General features: G+C 43.9%; 1 protein-coding gene across 1 annotated transcript in view; it reads right to left on the bottom strand.

Moving 5' to 3' along the window:
- flrt2 (fibronectin leucine rich transmembrane protein 2) overlaps nt 1-13,515 on the bottom strand; it is a 49,994-nt gene extending 36,479 nt beyond the window's left edge. Inside the window, exon 1 of the mRNA XM_084031063.1 lies at nt 13,400-13,515. The gene's annotated coding sequence lies outside the window, so the exon portion shown is untranslated. The remainder of the gene's footprint in view (nt 1-13,399) is intronic.
- Between the last annotated feature and the right edge of the window lie 8,223 nt (nt 13,516-21,738).

Raw genomic sequence — 21,738 nt, 5'->3', positions numbered from 1 at the left:
CCGGCCATCCATCAGCAGAGCTGTCTGACTGGAAGCAGGACGGGCAGGGAGGCGTGCTTCACTGAGACTGAATCAGCTGGTCTCAGAGCAGTACAGGGACAGAATGATTACATCTGTTCCCAGATGAAAGGATTGTTTCATTTCATCCTTTCTGTGAGGAAGTTTAATAAAGACAAACTTTAGCAATAACAGGAGATCCAGAGAGTTTCATCATGGCTGTGAGTAACATTTGGAAGTCGAAGCTGCTGTGTTTGTTGACTTGGGATGGGAAACGCAAATGGGCATTTTTTATCATTTTATAAACAAAGAATTATTATCAATAGAAAAAATGATTGTTGATGATGATTAATAGATAATAACAGTTGCACACATTTTACCATCCATCCATCCATCGTCTACCGCTTACCCTGTATTCAGGGTTATTTATGCAGGTAGACCTTATGATTTATGATCTTATTTAAGATTATTAGATTGTTTTTCACAAAATAACGATGTTAATTAAAACAATATTTGTTTCTTAACAAAATCAAATGTGACTAAGTATATTTCATTTCCCAGAGAGTTTTAAACAGAACTCGATGATTATGGGGCTAATACCGTGACTAATCATGCAACGTGTCTGGTCTAGTTAATCAATCTGAGGGGATTATCATGAAGAATTGTCCCATATAGGGTTGACTAGACCAGACATGCTGCATGACTAGTCACAATAAACTAAAGGATGATGTCACCGAGCAGGAACATGGTGAAGTTCAGACCAGAGTCTAAAGTGTGGACGGTCAGAATCAGAGAAGTCATAGGTGGTTTGAAATCAGACTCAAATAGAATGTTTAAAGGACTAAGCAACTCAATTCAGATCTCACACTGTCCGTTACGTCACTTGTGAGGCATAACACAGAACATATGATGGTGACATCACATCTGGCTGTGAACAAAGTCCTCACTGTGGTATCGTATGTGAACGTGCCAGCGCAGCAACATAAAACTGCTCCGCTGTGAGTTCTGCGGTCCAAACCCGACTTCCAGTCAGTAAACAGCAGAGAAGTATTAAAGCACACTGCTCTGTGGATGATATATGATGTGATATATCTTCAGACGACAAGATTGTTAAAACTGACACCTTCCTGTTGCAGCTGGACGAGGTGGTTCCCAACCTGAGGATGGCAGCCCTTCACATGGATCACCAGATCCATCTGAGAGGTTGTGAGATCATTAATGCGTTAAACACAAAAATAATCGCTGGTTTAAAAACGGAGTATGGGTTTGGATGAAGGCCGAACCAAGCGGTCTCCAAAATGAGACGGTCTGGTCCAAAGAGGATTTCCTGTTGGCGTCACCAGCTGTTTCCCGCCCCCACCATTTTGCCACGCCCATTGCCTAGCAACCAGCTGTGTTTGACTATAAAGAGCATAGAAGAGGTAACTCATGTTATCTGACTATGGAGCCAAAAATCATATTTCATTCAGCAACCTTACTGGATCTGGATCCATCTGGATTCTGGTGTGAAGCTGCTAACAATTAGCAAATAGCTTCATAATTCAAGGTCAACTTTACAGCTAAGGGTTAAAGTCATCTTCGTCGCTGGTAGCGTGGTAGCAACCTGTCAATCAGCCGGTAGCCCCGCCCCCTAAAGCATCCCCTGCTTTCTGGTCTGTTTGACTCTAAATGGACCATAATGTACTAAATGAACATAATTTTCTCATTGACGTCTATGCAATCTGACTTCTTTATGCAATCAGAGGAGTCGCCCCCTGATGGCCAGTAGAGAGAATGCAGGCAGTTAAGCTTTGGCTTCACTGGTCAGAACCTGATGTTGCTATAACTATTGTCCATAGAACAAAGCTGATAGATTCTGGGACTAATATAGCACCAAACACAATATATTCATTATTTTCAGTCTCTGAACATTTATTTAAATGAAACCATTTTACACAGTCAAAGCAAAATAACGGATGTCCAGACATTCAGATAAGGAGTCACAAGCCAAAAAGTTTGGATCTTAATCTGAAAAGCAACCTTATCTGCGTCATTAATGTGGTTGATTGAAAAGTGTAACATTCTAGTCAAGTACAAGTACACTGTAAAGTACTTCCACCTCTTGTATCATGGCTTCCTCGTCTCTGGTGTCTAGTCTGCAGTTTGCTGTGTGGGTGTCATTCTGAAAAAAAAAAATGAGTCACAGCGGCGTCTCTGCTACAAAAACTCCTCTCCATGGGTTCTCGTTGCTGGAACACAAACGGCAACATCTCTTGTAAATGACTAAAAAATAAGATCAGGCTTAAGGGAGAAATTTAGTTTTTATGAGTTGTGAACATAAAATATAAGATACGGGGGAACGATGAGGGTTAGGGGTGAGGGTTGCTTGGCTCTGAAATGCGCCAGCAGCATAAGGCCTCCTTAAAGTTCAGTGTGGTTGAGCAGAAAATCAAGGAGCGGGTCTCTGTGTTGTGTGCTGTACGCCTGCTGGCAGCCGCTCTGGCTTTCATCCGCCATTGCTTTTTTGGCTGCTTTCAGAAGGCTCCAAAGCAAACAAGAGCGGTCCTGCTCGCAGGCTGTAAAACTTGTGTGTCAGCCCACTCAATCATACACAGAGTGGGCTTCAATAAATGCCAGGAAGTGTTTACATTTCCTTATCAAGCCGATGTGAAGAAATAAAGTGATTTCACAATCATGATGATGAATTTTTCAATTTGAAAGTCAAACAAAAAAAGTTATTTTTCTGCGAGAACATGAAACTATATTGAGAAGTGTGACTTTGATGTAATTGTACATATTTGTGGAAACAGCTTCATGGCTCTGTATACCCTATGGAGAATGATGCAGGTCACATTCTTGGCTGCCATTAGCGAAGACATCAGCCCTGTTATAACATACACACATTAAATATCTGGAAGGATATTTATCTCGCTAAGTTACTCAGAAAGTGGAAACTACAAAAGCAGGCTGACAAGCTTCAGAAAAAGAGTCACATCATGAAAAAATGTCATGTAAAAGCTAAGTTTACCCGGCTTTATAGCTAGCGGTATTTACTTTAATTGACCTGCATTTCTATAGCTCTTTTTTAGTCTTTTCAAGGACTCAAGGTGATTTACTTTACATGTCTACATTCATCCATTCAAACACATTCATATACTGGTGCCATAGGAGCCACCTGCCCATCAGGAGCTCACCTACTCTAACTCATTTATTTATTTCGCGCATGTCAGTTAAATCATCATCATCACACATCTTTGTTCAAATAGTAAAATACACATGGCCGAAAGGGAAAGCGGGAGAAGCCAAGGCTTATCTAGTCCCGCCCCCATTACCCACAGGATAAAATCGTCTTCATAATATTATCTTATCTTTTGCATTTTTCATTTGGCATAACATTTTCTTTTACTTGTGACATTTGAAATAACATGTTACAGCAGTAGGTGTCTTCTTCAATCCAGCATGATGTTCATTTAGTACATTATGGTCCATTTAGATTCCACCAGACTAGAAAGCAGGGGATGCTTTAGGGGGCGGGGCTACCTGCTGATTGATAGCCGTCAATAGTACCGTTGCTACGAATGCATTAGCTACACAGATAACTTCATCACCTAGCTGTGACTTCTATACAGGATAATGTCCTCCCCTCATTGAACACAGTTGTGCCAGAGAGACAGAGCTACAGGAGAGTTCATTGCTTTTCAAGGGAGAGGAGTTAAGGTGCTCAAAAAGATAGACTCCCAAAAAAAAGAAAAGGCGGTAAAGGGGTCTTAAACCCGACCCCCCCCCCCCCCCCCCCCCCCCCCAGCTGGTAGACGGCCTGTGTGTCCATTTGAATTGAAGTGATATAATGAAAAAAGTAATTAGATCCCAGCAACACTGACATTGTAAGCAATCAAATGACTGTTCCCACATTGTCAGTTGTAGCCGGTGTGATTTCTTGGCAGATGATCCAGGTTTAAATGGCCATTTTGAATGTTTATGAGGCTTCTTTGAGGTTTGAATTGCAGGTCTTCTTCAGAATATTGTTATTGTAGCTATCAAAGCGGTGATTTTTCTTTTTTATCGCTCTGTAAAGAACAATCCCGGTAAATGTCGAGTGATTTGCCTGTAAAAAAAAAGTGTCATCTGTAATGCTGAGATACATTGACCACAGCGCCGTGAATGTCAATGTACTTGCAAAAACAAAAAAATCCTTGAAGCAGTGATGTGCAGTCAGGGTGGACAGTGCCTAGTCACCAAAGTACCAGAGTATGTTACGAGTACATGACCTGCATGCATTGATCCTTTTTTCAGATTCATAACTTTATTTTTTTTAAATTTATTTTATTATTAACTATTTTATTACACATATTCGAGTAAAACTAGACACAAGGACATCTACATGTTATAGTGGTGTTTTCAACAGCTTCCGTCACTACAAGCTTGGTTAAACTCAACCACTAGTTAAACCCAGCCACTGGTTAAACCCAGCCACGAGTTTAACCCAGCCACTAGTAAAACCCAGCCACTGGTTAAACCCAGCCACGAGTTTAACCCAGCCACTAGTTAAACCCAGCCACTAGTTAAACCCAGCCACTAGTTAAACCCAAACCACTAGTCAAACCCAGCCACTAGTTAAACCCAGTCACAAGTTTAACCCAGCCACTAGTTAAACCCAGCCACTAGTTAAACCCAAACCACTAGTTAAACCCAGCCACTAGTTAAACCCAAACCACTAGTTAAACCCAGCCACTGGTTAAACCCAGCCACGAGTTTAACCCAGCCACTGGTTAAACCCAGCCACTAGTTAAACCCAGCCACTAGTTAAACCCAAACCACTAGTTAAACCCAGCCACTAGTTAAACCCAAACCACTAGTTAAACCCAGCCACTAGTTAAACCCAGTCACAAGTTTAACCCAGCCACTAGTTAAATCCAGCCACTGGTTTGACCCAGCCACTAGTTAAACCCAGCCACTAGTTAAACCCAAACCACTAGTTAAACCCAGCCACTAGTTAAACCCAAACCACTAGTTAAACCCAGCCACTGGCTCAACCCAGCCACTAGTTCAACTCAAACCACTAGTTAAACCCAGCCACTAGTTAAACCGAGCCATCAGTTAAACCCAGTCCCTGGTTAAACCCAGGCACTAGATAAACCCAGCCACTAGTTAAACCCAACCACTAGAAAAACCCAGCGACTGGTTAACCCAAGACACTGGTGGCATCTCGAAACATGTTGACCACTGATCATTTTAAAACTAAATAAAGTTAAAGCTCTCAGTCTATGTCATGTAGTTAATCATGTAGTGACTTGATGTTTGTAATTTCTCGCTGGTGTAACGTTACACGCTAGCTTTATCCACCAAATACATGTATACACACACTATATATAGTGTGTATACTCAGCCTGCTGGAGTGGCGTTGACACAGTCATGGGTGAGCAGCGCGGCCTCCAGTTACCTCCACAAGCAAGCCCCAGCTTGACAGCAGTAGCACTGTCAATCATGGAAACTGTGTTGAACTGTTGCATGTGTCGGTGGAACAAGATGATAATTTAGCCAAACATTTAAGCTCCTTAACTGTGTTTAACGGCCCATTCAATCCCATTCAGATGGATTTCATCGAAGCCCTTGCCGCGGATATCAGGAGTCAGAAATGACATCCAAGCAGCATCCTTTGTTGCAGTTACAACACGGATAACACAAACACGGCTCAAATATCAGTAGTGTTGAGATACGTTAATAGTACAATTGAGAAAAAGAAGCCTTTTTGGGATTTAATATCCTGACCACTGATATAGCTATCAGTATTGTTTTGAAGTTTATCACACAAATGTATGATGGAGCTGCAGTGATGGCCGAAAAGCATAACAGGCACAAATCAAAGAGGAAGTGCCTGAAGCCAAATTTAAAAATTGATATACCCTTTACTTGAATTTTGGTTTCACAATCCACAGTGAACCTTTTTTTTGAGGCCTCCAACACTGAGCGGCTCACTGCCAGAAGATGATGAAAACCTTGGATGGCTGGGACGACGAGACCCTCGCTATGGCCCCAAGATTTGATGTCCACCTGTTTTCTCCTGATGGCATATGTGGCGTCTTTAACCCGACAGATGTCTCGTCGTCTTCAAACTGAGCTTGTGGACATTGGCATATGCTCTGTGCCCGTCAGAGACATCATGTGTGCCAACAACAATCAGTTTGACAGTTTTTATGATCGCTTTGAACAGGAAAGTAATGAACTAGAACTGATGAATATTGAGATCCACCGCACATCTGTCAGAGATGAGAGGAATAGAAGATTCTATTCAACATCACTGTACAAATGAAAGGTTTGACTGTCCTGGTTTTCTTACTTGAGTTGTCAGCTACATTGAGTTGACACCAACTTTTTCCAGAAATGCACAAGTCTTTGATCTGATTCAAGTCTGGTTTGGTGGGATTATACAACACAACAATCCAAGGAACGGTGCCTACTGCTTACTTTTTTGAAAGACAATGTTCTGGATGAGATGGAGGCCACAAAAAGCTGGTGTTAACCAGAGACTATATCAGAAGTGGACGTAGTCATGGTGACATCCCCCATTGGTTTGAGGACTACAATTTTGAAGCCTTGATTTCGGCATATTGGTCATCGTCATGTTGGGTTTTTGCAACCAGTGAAGGAAGTTAACATATTGGACTGTGGAGGAGCGACGGGTGGATCTGATGTGATGAAATAGACCGTCATTTACGAAATCTTCATGCTGGAGTGAAGAAGACTTGGAACCAGACTTTGAGACCTTAAACTCATGTTGGCAATGTTTACGGAGATAATAATAAGTAGAGTCATTTTCTCATAGACTTCCATGCAATCAGACTTATTGTAGCAACAAGAGGAGTCGCCCCCTGATGGCCAGTAAAGAGAATGCACGTTTAAGGCACTCCAGCATTCAGGTTTCTCCCTGGTCTTAACTCAACCTTCTAGCACCTGACCTGTGGACCTATTCAGCGTCAATGTGTGTAAAAACTTAAAGCTCTGACAGAATGGAACAGAACTGGTTTCCGTTCATCGATATCTGATGTGTGATATGTACGAGTACATAGAGTAGAGCTCAGTAGAGAAGCTGAAGTACTGAAAAATTATATCATTGTTTCCCTCCCATGTTTGGCTTTGTCCTTGAGGCCTACCTTAGTGAGGATACTGTCTCTCTGAATGAGAGCTCCCACATAAACGGGGTCACCAGTGGGAGATTACGAGTGTTTGATTTAAAGAGCCGTTGCTGAGATTGATCATGGGTGGCGTTAAATCGCTCCATCCGACCTCCAGACATGAGATACCCGTAGCGAGGTCACTCTGGCGGCTCCGTGTTTTTCACATTGGTCTTCATGTTTTTCTAATCACATGTCTGAACCATTGACTATAATCTGATAATGATTGGACTCCCAATGTCCAGGTATTATCCTCCAAAAATATACACTGCCAGCATTCCTTCTGAACTATCGACCGTGTTTATTTTAAAAGAGGCACTAAGAATTCAAGCCCTGTTGGCAGAATGCAGGCTGACGTACAGATGTGTGTATATATAGGGAGGGTTTTTTTATAGACACTTAACTCCAATTAACCTTCATTCTCCTTTTTGCCTGTAATCACATTATCCTCTGGTATTTGAGTCTATTTTCCTTTCATCCAAGAGAGGCCGTGTCCTCCTGCTCCGTGCCCAGAGAACAGTGAACAAGCTTCTCCTTGTGCTGGATCTCCCAGTCAGCCAGAGAACCCGTCTATGATCTACTCACTCTCTCTCCCTCTCTCTCTGCATCTCCCCCTCCTCACCCACGGATCTTTCTCAATGCTTTCCTCACGCTCTCCTTTTAGCCCTCTCCTTCTGCAGCCTTGCAGCATATCTGAGCTCTGCCCCCGGGACATATCCAGCATCAGACAACGTCTGATTCATGGCTTCACTTGGCTGCTCGGCTGACTCTGTAGCACGTAGTGGTACACGGGTATCAAAACCAACTTTCCGAATCGATTCATTTAGAGATATTTCAGTTTTAATACCACACTTAGTGTTTATGAAAGAGTTCTGTACAAAGATGGAACTCTCAAACCTTGTGAATTACAAAAAAATAGTAATGTTTACATTAAAAATGGACCCGGAAAGCACTTTTTTTTTATTAAACATGACCCACCACACTCCAGAAGTCCACAGATCAACTCTGCAGTAGTTGTAGGCGGTGGATCTACGTTTGAGCAGTGAAAGGACAAATTGTGAAGATGAGCTGAGTCAATCGCCATTCCATTCGTGAGTAGCTAACACGTAGCGTGGTTCCAGTACATCAACAAGTCGTCACAACAGCGTAGGGCCATATATCCTTCATAGGAACGTCACTACAGCAACTTCTTTGAGGCCACGTGGAGAAAGTGTCGGTAGCTTGACTGTCAACGTCTCCAGGGAGCTTTGATTGGGCTCACACGTCTGGCTCATGTTTGGTTAAGTGGTTTCAGAGACGTGCTGTGTTTTATGGCTTTGCTTTGTCCAGCGCTCCTCTCCTCATACTTCAAAATCCAAAATGCTGCCAGACATCGGCCTTCGGGCCTGATGCTGCTTTCAGTGGAGTGGATTCCGTCATATCACAGGATATGACGTCAGAGGATACAGGAAATAGTGAATATTAAAAGATCTATCTAAGGATTTTTATGGATTGATATTGATAATTTTAATTTCCTGCCAAAACACTCATCATTTTGGGTGTATTGATAATGTGCATGAATAAGAAACATTTCCCCTATTTTGTCCTACTTGATTGTCTTTACAATGGATTCATAATGCATTCACACATTGGGCCCTAGTTTCGTAGACCAGGTGCAGTCAGCTTTCAGCGCACCTGCGCCGCGCCGACGGGGTGTGTCCGCCTGGACTTTGCAAGTTTCGTGCACCGCGCAGGCTCGCGCAGGCACACCTCCCGTCTCTCCCACCGGCGCAAGTGGGATAGAGGGAGGAGAAGAAGGCGTGAGTGGGAGACGAGGCGTGGACTGGGATTAATGGTGCGTGTCCACAGGCAGTGGTGTTTCCCCGCGTCCCATTCATTGTCTATGTGAAAAGCTGTGCAATGCATTCTGGTAGCGTTGCGGCGAATGTCGAGAGACGGCGCGCGAGTTGGCCGCTCCTCGTTGAAGTCGAATCTACTTTATGCTAATCAGAGGCGCCGGGCTCGTCTCGCCACCTCGGGAACGCTCGCGAACGCTCGCAAAAATGTGTTGTTTAAAGGAGAGCGCCTGTCAATCATCCTCTCGTGGCAGCCCACCAAGCGTGCAATACTGGGAAGCGGCGCGTCCACTCGCGTTTAAAATCGCCCCTGTGGACACGCACCTTAATACAGCCGATTCAGATCTTCACCAATCAAATGAGCTCCTCTCCTCACCTTTAATGCGTTAAGGTACAGACACACCAACTCCGGCAACGGACGTCAAATCAACGGATCCCATTCATTGTCTATGTAGAGCAGGAGCTCCGCATGATGGATACGGCACGTCGAGTTGACGGCCCAGTCGCCGTATGTGAATTTGCATAAAGTTCGATAGATTGAACTTTATGCAAATGCCGTCCGTCCAACGCAATGCCGCCGGCTCCAGAAACTTCGTTCAAACTATCAAACTAGGCAGTGTTGATCAAATATTAATCCAGATTCTGTTACTGCACTACACATTTCCCGCCTCAAATGTTTTCAGAAACATGCTATAGCGTGTAGTTTAACTGTAAAATGAGATCGTTTGTGGCCCGGCCGCCATGTTGGAAACGGCAGAGCGAAACTCAAGTCCCGCCCACTTCCCAGGACGTCTATCCAATTGATCCAACTTGAACACAGAACCGCCCACTCGCCGGTGCGTTCGACCGTCCGTTCCGTCCGTATCCGTCGCTGCCGGAGTTGGTGTGTCTGTACCATTAGGGGAGGTTCAGTGCAAGTTCCGTCATTTGACAACCCGATGACAGAAGCAGCGCCGCTGCTCCCACCACGCGCATCACGCGCTGTGCGCGCGTATCATAATAATAACAATGCCGATATTATAAAAAACAGGAGAGAGAGAGGGAGATGTTTTGGTCCGAGAGGCTGAGTTTCCGTTACGCGTGCCATCCGCCTTTGATCTGACGTCAGATGTGACGGGACAATCTATATAGATATAAATTCACGTGTTGATTCAATTAGTTGCATTAAATAGTGTTTGTTGTGATTATTTATTGCATTTAAATGTGCCTGGAACTGTGGAAACCTGCCTGTGAGGTCTCGGTGACGTGTGCGCACTGCGCGCCGTCAGCCAAACTTCCACTCCGCCAGCTGTGATTCGCATTGAATGAATGGACTTTATTTACGCCTTGCGCCGAAAGTAGACCAGGTTGGAGCTGGCGAGCTTTCAGCGCAGTCTCGGCGAGGCTTTTTGCCACGAAACTTCCGCTACGCCAAGCTGAATCTGTGACGCCTCCCCCTGCTGCGCCGCCACACCCATCTTGGCGCAGGCGATCCACCAAACTGCCAAACTGACCGTGCGCAAGGCTGCGCGGGTCGAAACTTGCACTGCGCCGGCTGCGCCACCCTGCGCCGCCCTGCGCTGCGCCACGAAACTAGGGCCCATTATGTTTTCATACTTGTTATGCTATTAAATGTCTCAACATGGACAGTGTGAAACAGAGGCTTGAACCAGTGGCTCTTTCTTCCCCCCACGCCGCACATAGACACATTCCAGCTGTCAAATATGTTCATTCATGTACCTTTTTATAAAACTGTTTCTGACTACCTGCCTGTCCCCTAAAGCAATTTAAGGTGAACGAGCTCACTCTCAGCACTCCAATCCCTCCTCTCCAGAGAGGTGCATGTTGAGCTGCCACCTGCGCTGAACTCTTAGTGGCATATTTGCCAAATTGATGCATGAAATCTGCAGTGATTCTGAAAGATTTGCAAATGTCACCTCAGTTTGGCCTCCTAATTTAAACTTCTACCCCGCTGGATTTAAGAAAGAAAGATTGCACTAACATATGGTAATTTGAAACCACTTAGTTGCTTTTGCAGATTCGAAATGCAAATGTGATCAATTATGTTGCAACCAAAACAATTGTTTTCCTTGTTGATTAATCTGACAATCATTTTCTTGATTAATCAGTTAATGAGAATAGGGAAAAATGTGCATGACAATTTCCCTGAGCCAACAATGATGTTTTCAAATATAGAGCCCGAACAATTTATCTTTCTGCCAATTTAACGGGCCGATATTAGCCTCCTGCAGAAATATATGATATATGATCTGCTGGTCAATATGTGCAGATGTAAAATATGAACTTTTGAAGAATCAAACACAGTAGTTGCTGCTACATATTGTAGTATATAATAATTATTATTATATATCATTTATATCTATAAATTATTTTATAAATGTAGTTTTTTTTTGATTTCCCAATTTTTTTTTACTCCATAGTTAAGTTAGATTTTAGGACTAGATGAAACAATGGAATCAGCCCCAAAATCCCATATCAGTCAAATATTTGAAATGTTCAAATCTACTAATGCTCGCATGCAATTTTAATTTGTCTTGAATGATTTCCGGTTGAATGAATTCTGTTGATGTTATCAAAAGTACATTCTCCAATAAACTACATGTCCCTGTTGTGGATTATTCCTTCTATTTTCCCTTTCCCTTTGATAATAACAAGTCCTAACAACGTGAGCTGAGCTTCTATTTAGAACTAATTTTCTCATCCTGGTCATTAACTACAATACATGTTGCTGTTATTGATCAAAACAGGGAATCCCCCTTACAAAGGACTCATGCTAAACTCATTCACAACTGAAACTGAAAATAGTGCAGAGTGGACAGACAGATGTGCTGACTTTTGACACGGTAAAAGTGGGCGGGTCCAAAGTAACTACAATGGGTCCGACGGCCATGCCTGCAACACACCTGAAGAGAGACGGAAGGAGAGGAGAAGAGAAGAGAAGAGAGTCAAAAGGAGGAAAGTGGACAGAGGGTGTTGGGTGTTCTAAGAAAAATAGACTGGTTCCTATTTGTTCCCAGATAAGCCAGTGTGCTTGGTGTGTCCACAGCATCTTTCTGATCATGGAATATAATATTCAGCATCATCATGGTGAGAAACATAAGAACTTGCCAGGATGACATAGACAATAAAGGGAATTGTCTGTTTTTAGTCTCAGCTGTTCACCTCTTTGTGAACGGATTGTTCCCTCACTGTGTTGTTTGGTTTTACTGGTCCGGCCCACTGTTTGTGGACTCAAATGAGTTTGACATCCCTGGGTTAAAGCCCCAAGTTGCCGTGGTGACTGTGTGAAAATAAGCTGAGGAGAAAAGATGTTAAAGGAGCTCAAAGTGCTAAATGGTTCAAATAATGAGCTGAAATGGGTGGATCGCCTTTGTAGGGTCAAATTAAAAGATCCCATTTGGAACTAGATCGTTGGAGTTAATGACAACGAGGGTTCTAGATGATACTGAGCATTTTAATATAGAAATCAAATTGTATAATAATGTTGTTTTCACTTGGCTGTGGGGAAAAGATCAGGTAAAATCCATAGAAATGTGTGACTGTATTTGTGAGAGTAAGTAGTAATGTTTAGTCAGTCACGGTGCAGCATCAGGCTGAAAACCTGGGAGTTAAAAACAGCGTTGTAAATTAAGGGTGCGTTCAGGGCCATGTTTCCTGCATTAGTATGATTTCTTAAAGCTTTTGATCATAGATATGTCATTATTTCCCAGGAAGCATGGTGTGTTTGCTCGCGAGGAGCAATAGAGCACTTCACACTCATTTAAATAATGAGACCATTACAGACCTCAGACATTCTTCAAGTTACCGGTGGAAATGCTTAACATTATTTTTAAATTGCACAAGAGAAAGAGAAGGCGGCAGAATTCCGAGTGTAAACTGGCCCTGACACTGTTATATTATTCAGTTTTATTTTTTTGAAAATAATAACGTGTTCTCAACCTTTTGTTTAGTGTCTCCTGTAGGCCACCCATTAAAATCCTTAAAACTCGCCTTCAGAGGGACTCGTCACCCCAGGTTGACAAGACAAGTGCACAAGGTCAGAGAGAGACACGGTGAACAACAGCCAGTGAACTAGAAAGAAACACGGCGTCCATGAATAATGCATGCTTAAAAAGGTTTATCTAATGGTGCTCTTAAAACTTTGAAAAGTCGATCTTTGTTTTCAGCTGCTGCTGGCTGGAAAAGCTCCGTCTTCCTCCAGACTCGGCTTGAATGAGACACTCTGATTGGTTTAATTATGTTTGCAGTGATTAAGGGTCTTAATGGGACTCATCACAATATGAGATGGGAATCAGAATGATTTAGAGGTTTGGGCTACAGCTCTTGTTTCTTTTTACTTGCACTTTTTTACAACACACAATCCCCACGCTGCACACACACTCACGCTGGCAGAGGGTTTAGAAAAGGGACACTTACCGCGTGTGGACGCTTGGTGGGCGCTGAGGGGTCAGAGAGATCGCGACCTCACGCCGTTACGCTCACATCCCGGACACGAGCGCGACACCGACGGGGCTCGTTAACTTAAGCGCCGGACGAGGGCGGCGAGAGGAAGCGGAGACGGACAAAAGGCAGAGAGGATTCAAAGACGCCAGCGGTTTCTTCCTCCTCCCCGCTTTCTCTGGTGTAACTTAACCCCCGAACAGTGCTGCCGAGCAGACACAGAACCAGTTCCAGACCTGTCCTCCGCCAGCGGCCGCCTCTCTCCGTTTTTTCTCTTCCCTCTCTTGTTTTTCGGTATCATTTAACTCTTGATTCCGCGGGCCCGGCGATGAGCTCACCGCGGGGCTCAGGTTTCTTTACTGGAATGCGAGGGCAGAGAGGCAGAGAGGTGCTAGGGAGGTCAAAGGCTACTGGGGTGGCATGGGGGCGGGGGGTCTGTCATCTGGGGGAGTTCCCGTGGAGGGATATCTGAGGGGCCAGGAGTGCCGAGAACAAAACAGGAGTTACAGGGGTCACGGGTTACGGATGTTGCAGGGGCCAGGCAACATTTGACAGCTCTTGGAGGCTCTGGACTCGAGGACACCCGAGTACATTTAACACACTCAAAGACACGCACATTTACACACACACACACACACATACGCACACACAGACAACCTCTCCCAAGTGCCAGATTTATTGCTCACTTAGATAGCGGGCTGTTTTTCTCAGGGAGAAAAGCTTTTTGAGAGTTTTCACATGTTAGCAGTCAGAGGGCAGCGAGCTAAAGAGGATGACTACAGTCGCAGGCAGAACAATCCTGCTACGGGTTTGTAGAGAACATTTAGTTCAGCGCTACAAGCGGATCCGGATCATTGTGGAACTACCGCGAAATACAGGAGATACAATACAGTTCTAATGTTCACACCAAACACCAAGCTAATTCTTTGGTTGAAGACAGCATACATGAAATATTTCAGCTAACGCAATAAATTCTAGCTCACATTAGTCCAGACCAGACTATGTGGAGGAACCAGACTGTCTGTGGTCCCCCAGAGGTCTAGATAGTAGCTCACATTAGTGCAGAGACCAGACCAGACTATGTGGAGAAACCAGAGACTGTCTGTCTTATTTGGAGTGTGATTTTAAAAGTAGTTAGCTAGCAAAGCATGACAACATTTGTAATTTGTAACTCTTTGAAATGGCTGTTTTACCTATTCAAGATACTAAAAGGCGATGTGGAAATGGCAGTTCATATTCAATAAAATGTTATTTATATAGTGCCAAATCCCAGATCTGCCTCAGAGGGGCTTTATAATCCATACAGTATGACATCCTCTGTCTCGGGACGCTCCATCCACAAAGGAGGAACTCCCTAAAATACCTTTTTAACAGGGAAAAAAGGAACAAATCCTCAGGGAGAGCTACAGAGGAATGGAAGTGTAATAGAAACTATGTGTACAGAACAAAAATGACAACGTAGTAAAGTAAATGTTCATTTATGCACAAATTCCCTCTTCTGATGATTTGCATCATTGTGTTTGTGCCACCTGTGACACGCAGCAGAGCTGTGAGGAGACAATTAAACCAATTAGCATAAATAAAAGGAAGCCTTTGAATAATGTCCGCCTGACTTTCCCTTTCTCACTAAAGAGGCCGATGGAAGTGGCCTGGCATTTATTTGTGTATTGTTGTTTATAGCCAGCCGACTTCCTGCTGCAAACTTTCTCTCCAGCTTTGAACTGCAGCTCGGCCGGCCTCGGCGTTGCCCCGGCCGCCGGGAATGTGTGGTCCGTATTAAGGACAGGAAGTGTGTGTGAATGAGCACTGCAGGCCCAACATCTCAGGAATCTTGATCCTTTTTCCCCTTGTGGCACTTTTCACAAGCGGGGCCAGCTAATCGCTTACACTGATAGCAAGGGTTCTGCATGAGGCCCCGGTTCTTGGAGGACCGGGGTGGGGGGGCATGCAGGCTCGCATACCGTTTGTGCAGATGAGTGTTGGAGTGGACACACCCTCTGCGGGCCTGTTCCCATGGGAACAGCAGCAATACCAAACAGCTTGTTTTTGTGTGATTTGGCAGAGCTGCTGGAAGGCTGACAGGCACCGGGGAGGTCTGATAAGCAAAAACGTTGCCAGGTAGATGTGATGTGTCTTTGACTTTCTCCTTTTGTGTTGCTTCATCACACCGTCGAGGTATTTGGTCATACGGCTTCGGTGGAATTCACTCATCTGCGGGCGATGTTGATCAAATGGGGTTCATGTTTCACAACCTGATGCTCCGTGCTGCAACCTGACAGGCTGAACTTGTTCTCGAGGGTTCACAATCCTCAGGTGGATCATGAGGTCCGCTTTAGTCAACTGACTTGAGGTTAGTGTTACACGTCTCCACACGCTTGGCCGACAGGCAACTTGGCTTCGCTTTTGACCTTCTTGTGTCTCAGAGGGAATTCCACGCTGCACAAACAGGAACATGTTTTTTTTTTTTAAATCTCCCCTTCCTGTAAAATTTGAAATGATAACATCACTCCACGGGTAAGCTGTCGGCATTAGCATACGTAACCGCAGACCTGTTAAAAAAATCAGTCTGTAAAAGTACGGAACATTTGCATTGGCTCTGGATCGGCGAGTGAAGTTGTGAATGTATGGCAGCTAGAGACGGGATGATAGAAGATTTTATCACGGGTCGGAATAAAAAACTGGTAAATTTTCATCATGGGCATAATGGTGAATATCGCCATGAGTAACTTGAACAAGCTTAGTCCTTATGATTTATGATTACCTTATTTGACGTATTAAGACACGATGTGTGTTTTATCTGTGACCAGAAGCACCTTAATGCACGGGCTTACTTGGGCTTCAGCCAGGGGCCTCTTAGTAATAATTATTAATAATAATGATGATAAACGTTGCGGACTCTGGAGGTACTACCAAATCATTGAGCACATCGCTCTACAGTGGCATATGGTGGGGGGACTCAAAAATCTCCATAGCCCAGGGGCCTCAAGTGCTAATGAGGCACCCCTGTCTGTGACAATAAATACAAATATTAGTTTCTTTTACAAAATGTGATGTGATTCCAATCTGATTTTGTGCCATTTTAAGAGGTTTAAATGGGAGGATAATTATCAGGATAATATTGTGAAGTCACAGCACGAATGAAAGAAAAAAATGATAAAAGCATTGTGTTATTCTTTTAAAGAAGTTCTCAAACCAACAAAAAATGTCCACCTGCAGCTAAATGTTCATTATTGTTGGACATAAAAAAACACAAATCATCAGTCGCCATCTGTGTCCAGGAGCAAAGAACAAACTCTGGCCTTCATACATCAAAGAGAACCTATATATAATTATATTTATATATATATATATATATATATATATATATATATATTTTCCCCTCACAGAGCAGAGGGAGCTTGAAATGAAAGCGTGTGTTTATTGTGCAAACGACTACCTTACTTTATGGTGTTTGGATTCCTAAATGAAAACATAGTCCAGGAACGCGTTGGCCAGGCTGCTGGCGGAGAGAGCGAGCTGCTGCCCTCTCGCCTGGGACGCCGGCGTAATTACATCATTTGGAGATGGAATGAAAGCACTTTACAAGTGAAAGGACGTGAAATGCTTTATTGCTAGCGGAATTGCCAATTAAAAAGCAACACCTGGAACGCAGAGGCTGAGCTCAAACAGGCGCCTCCCTCGTGGCAGGCCTGAGACCAGGCGGTCCCCCGGCTCCACCGAGGCCCCAGGAGAAGGTTTTTCTTTCCATCTTTCCCCCTCTTTATGTGTGATATAAGTCAGCAGAGCCCGGTGTGCTCTTAAACATATTAATAAAGCCCATTTCCTTGCTCGAGCATATGGCTGCAGTGTAAACCTGCTCAGGGAAACGCCACGGAAAAGGAAAACACACATCATTCTCTCCAGCAGCCGGTCCACAGTACAGCAGGTCCTCCTCACCCAGTACAGCAGGTCCTCCTCACCCAGTACAGCAGGTCCTCCTCAGCAGGTCCTCCTCACCCAGTACAGGAGGTTTTCACCATGCGTTATTGACTGTATTGACTGTACTGTGATTTAATTGCAATAAAGAGGGCAATTCATCCTGAGGGGAACATAAATCATAAATCAATCTAGTGAATAATTGATGAGATATTTTACAGAAAACCCCCCACAAATGTTAACCTCATGATTGCGACCACGGCTATTTTGATAATCAATTAATCCGTCAAATTATTACTTTGATAAATTAATTATAAATCGGATAAAAAATGGTTCTTTGGTTGGCTATAAAACTGCTGAAAAGTCATGCTGGTTCTGATAGAAAGGTGTCAGAACACAGTGCATCACAGTTTGTTGCGTATGGGACCAGTCAGGGTGCCCATGCTGACCCCTGTCCACAGACCAGTTAGGGTCCCCATGCTGACCCCTGTCCACAGACCAGTTAGGGTCCCCATGCTGACCCCTGTCCACAGACCAGTCAGGGTGCCCATGCTGACCCCTGTCCACAGACCAGTTTGGGTCCCCATGCTGACCCCTGTCCACAGACCAGTCAGGGTGCCCATGCTGACCCCTGTCCACAGACCAGTTAGGGTCCCCATGCTGACCCCTGTCCACAGACCAGTCAGGGTCCCCATGCTGACCCCTGTCAACAGACCAGTCAGGGTCCCATGCTGACCCCTGTCCTCTGTTGAAAGGCTCAACAATGGGAATGTGAGCATCAGAACTGGACCACGGAACAATGGAAGAAGGTGGCTTGGTCTGATGAATCACCTGGGGAACACATGGTACCCGGATGCATTATGGGAAGAAGGCTAGCCAGCGGAGGCAGCGTGATGCTTTTGGGAACTGCTCTACAGGGAAACCTCGAGTCCTGCCATTCATGTGGATGTTACTTTGACACATACCACCTACATGAACATTGTTGCAGATAATGTAGACCCTTTCATGGAGACGGTATTCCCTGATGGCGGATGGTGGATGACTCAAAGGAAAAATGGTTCAGGAATGGTTTGAAGAACACAACAAGTTCAAGATGTTGTCTTGGCCTCCAAATTCCCCAGACCTCAATCCAATCGAGTATCTGTGGGATGTTCTGGACAAACAAGTCTGTAGCATGCAGTCAATGTGCCAAGGAATGGCTCCTTATAAGATCCTGGCTGTACGGTTTACCAAGTTACCATTTGTTAAGCCTGCATTGTTTTAGAGATTTTTAGAAAAGAACACTCACATTTCCTCTTTCATCCAATCCTGCTGGGAAGGAAGGATGCTGGTTATGTACATGTACAGCACCGAGGTACAGCAACTGTAAGAGCAGCTTATCTTGTGACGTGAGGACTTGATTGCCTAAAGTCTTGTGGATGACACACAAACAGCTAGAGGCAGAGTCAGAGTCGCCTTCCAGTTGGTGTTAGCATGCTCACTAGTGCATTGTAATCATACATAAGCAGGTGGGGATTTTGAGTGTGTAGTGAAACGAGGATAACCCACATTAACATAAAGCAATTGAGGTGTGCAGAATCCTTGAGAGGCAAACGTGCTAGTAAATGCAGAGCAATATGAATGTTAGAGATCTGAACTCATTGGCCACTTTAACGAATGGTGCGGTGGAACCATATGGGATTTTATCATAGATCACATGATAAAGAAACACTCGCAAGTTGATCATGGTGAAATCCCATTATTGGGATAACTGGGAAATATTTTTGAGTGATTCAAAAATGCCTGATTTGAAAAATCAGGCATACAAAAATACTGTATTAATCCTTTATTTATACATGTTTTATGATCATATTATTTCAGATTGTTTGATTGTTTTTTCACACAGATGTTGAGGGTGTCTTAACTGTGACACAATCAAAATCTTTGTTTCTTAACAAAATTTAAAATGATTCCTGAATATTTTGTTGCCATTTTAAGCACATTTTGATGATCATGTGGATAAAATGATTTTCATATATATGATGGAAACAAAATGCTGCCAAAGCTGCCACAGTCCTCCTGAAGTGCTCTTTGAGTGCAGCTTAGTCTTCAGCAGGCGACCTGTTGTCAGAGCAGAAGAAGCCGCTGGCCTGAGCCCGGAAAGCTCCGACACATTACCCCTGTGCTCGGAGCGTGCCCGCCGCCGCCGCTGCCGCCCCACCTGTAGCGATGCAGCCTGTGCTTCTGACTCAGGAGGAATTCTCCTTTTGGACTCTCTGAAATATTCATTGGCACACCTTGGGTGCAGCAGAGGAGGCGCAGTGTGTCGAATAAGGATGTGGCAGGCGGCGTTGGTGGAAAAGGCGGCTAATCGCAGTAAACCATCGTAAAAGTGAGCCTCCACTGTGCAATCGCTCCAAATGAAGGAAACAGAGAGGAATTTGTACTTCAGGGATCGCTTCGAGGGGGAAAAGGATCCTTCACACAAATACACAGCATGTCGACAAATAGGTGCTATGTGTGCTATCAGGCCATTATTCCTGATTGGATGTGGCAGCAGACTTTAGATTCAACTGGTCTCTCCTGCACTCGTTGTTCCCTCCGTATCGGTTGTATTGATAATTCCTTTTTTACATGCTACATGCTACATTGTAAAGGGACTAAGGAATGTAGGATTTTATCACTGATCGTGAGACACTCAAAATAAGTTGATTATGGACAATTTCCATGATCAGGATGATGGTGAATATCGTCGCATGAGTGGATTAATGAAGCTGTCTCGCTCACTATCATGGGAGAGAAGTGGGAAAAAAACCTTGTTTAAAAAAAGGAAAAAGGAATTATCGGAAGGAACAGACTCACACAATGTTGCTTTTTTTTTTATTCTATTTATACGTTATTTATTTGACCTTTACGATTTTGACAACAAAAAATAACTGTTCCATCCTTGATGAAAAGTAAACATTTAAGTTTAAAGTGAGTTTTATATCTTGATCAGGATAAGTGATCGTGACACCCAATTATGGCTCCATGCTGAAAAAATGGGAATAAAGTAAAACTAATCTGTTTGCTTGGTCGGTGGCCATTGGCATCCCATTAGACTCCAGTGTAAACCCACCAACATCATTATTCGGTGGTCAGAACATGACTGAGTGGAGGTTGGACGGGTCAAACCAACACAGGACTTTCACCCAGGAGACTGCTGTTAGTGTCCCAACACAAGTCAACTGTGAATCATTTTACAGTAGTTTTGTTGCCTAATGTCCCTCATTTACTGAGTTTACTGGTTACTTAAGCCGTCTTCATCAGGGTTTTATGATAAAGGACCCACATCATTCATTCAGCGTCATATGTTGGCCACCAAGTCATCATCTTATCCTAGACTCTCACAGTCTGATCACATCCCTGAAAAAAAGCCCAACACAGATTGTTCAGGTAAACCTTAAATCGCTAACTGAATCAAAAACTGATAACTGTTTACAACCTTGAGTCTCCTGGCCTGTTGGACTGTATCAGAGCAACGTCACTGTGCATCCAGACACAAGCATTCACTTTGGTGAGTAATGTTATCATGATAATCGCAATGATGTCTTCATTTGTTTGTTTATTTAACGCGGATCATGTGACAGCTTGTTTCATGCATGTAAGAGGAAGTAACAGCAGATGTGTGTACGTAAGTGCTGAGCAGGAGCTAATCTGCAGCATCTGTCACGGATCGACATCTTACATTACCATTTAAACAAATGAAAGTGGACATTTGTGCACCATCTGAGTTGTTTTTTTGTTTTTTTTGCAGAAACATGATTGGCTTGATTATTGATTGGGCAGTCTGTCCGATCCCAGCTAATCACGCAGAAGAACCTCGGTTGTGTGATAAACCTTGGTGTTCATATGCATATAGATTAATATTGATCTGCATTTGAATGAATAGTGATTCTTTCGATGGATCTTTTATGCCATTTCCTGAATCCTCTGTTAGACTTGTGAGAGGTTAGACGGTGAAACATGAAAGAAGCAGCGTCAGGCCTGAAGGCAAAAACAAGAACGAGGAGAGAGGACAGCCGGACGAAAGCAAAACCACATGCAAGATGGAGGTGAATGTTGTGGAAACACCAGAAATCTCTGAAACTATTTAACCCAACATCAGCCAGAAACAATCAGCAAAGACGTGTGAGCCAAATCAAACCTCCCCAGAGACGTTGACAGTCAAGTTACTGTCACTTTCTCCAAGTGGCCAAAGATGTCTGAATGTCATCATGTTCAGTGGCTGAGAAGTCCAGAAAGGTGCTTTATAAATGCAGATCCATTTACCATCTACAGCATTGGTGCATTCATTCACTCTTAAAGGCAGAGTAGGTCATTTGGAAAAACCAGAGACTTTGAATGCATCGCTGAGCCAACAAAGTCCCGCCCCCTTCGTT

This window comes from Eutrigla gurnardus (genome assembly GCF_963514095.1).
Source record: "Eutrigla gurnardus genome assembly, chromosome: 16".
Taxonomy (NCBI): domain Eukaryota; kingdom Metazoa; phylum Chordata; class Actinopteri; order Perciformes; family Triglidae; genus Eutrigla; species Eutrigla gurnardus.
This window is presented reverse-complemented; position numbering and strand designations above follow the sequence as displayed.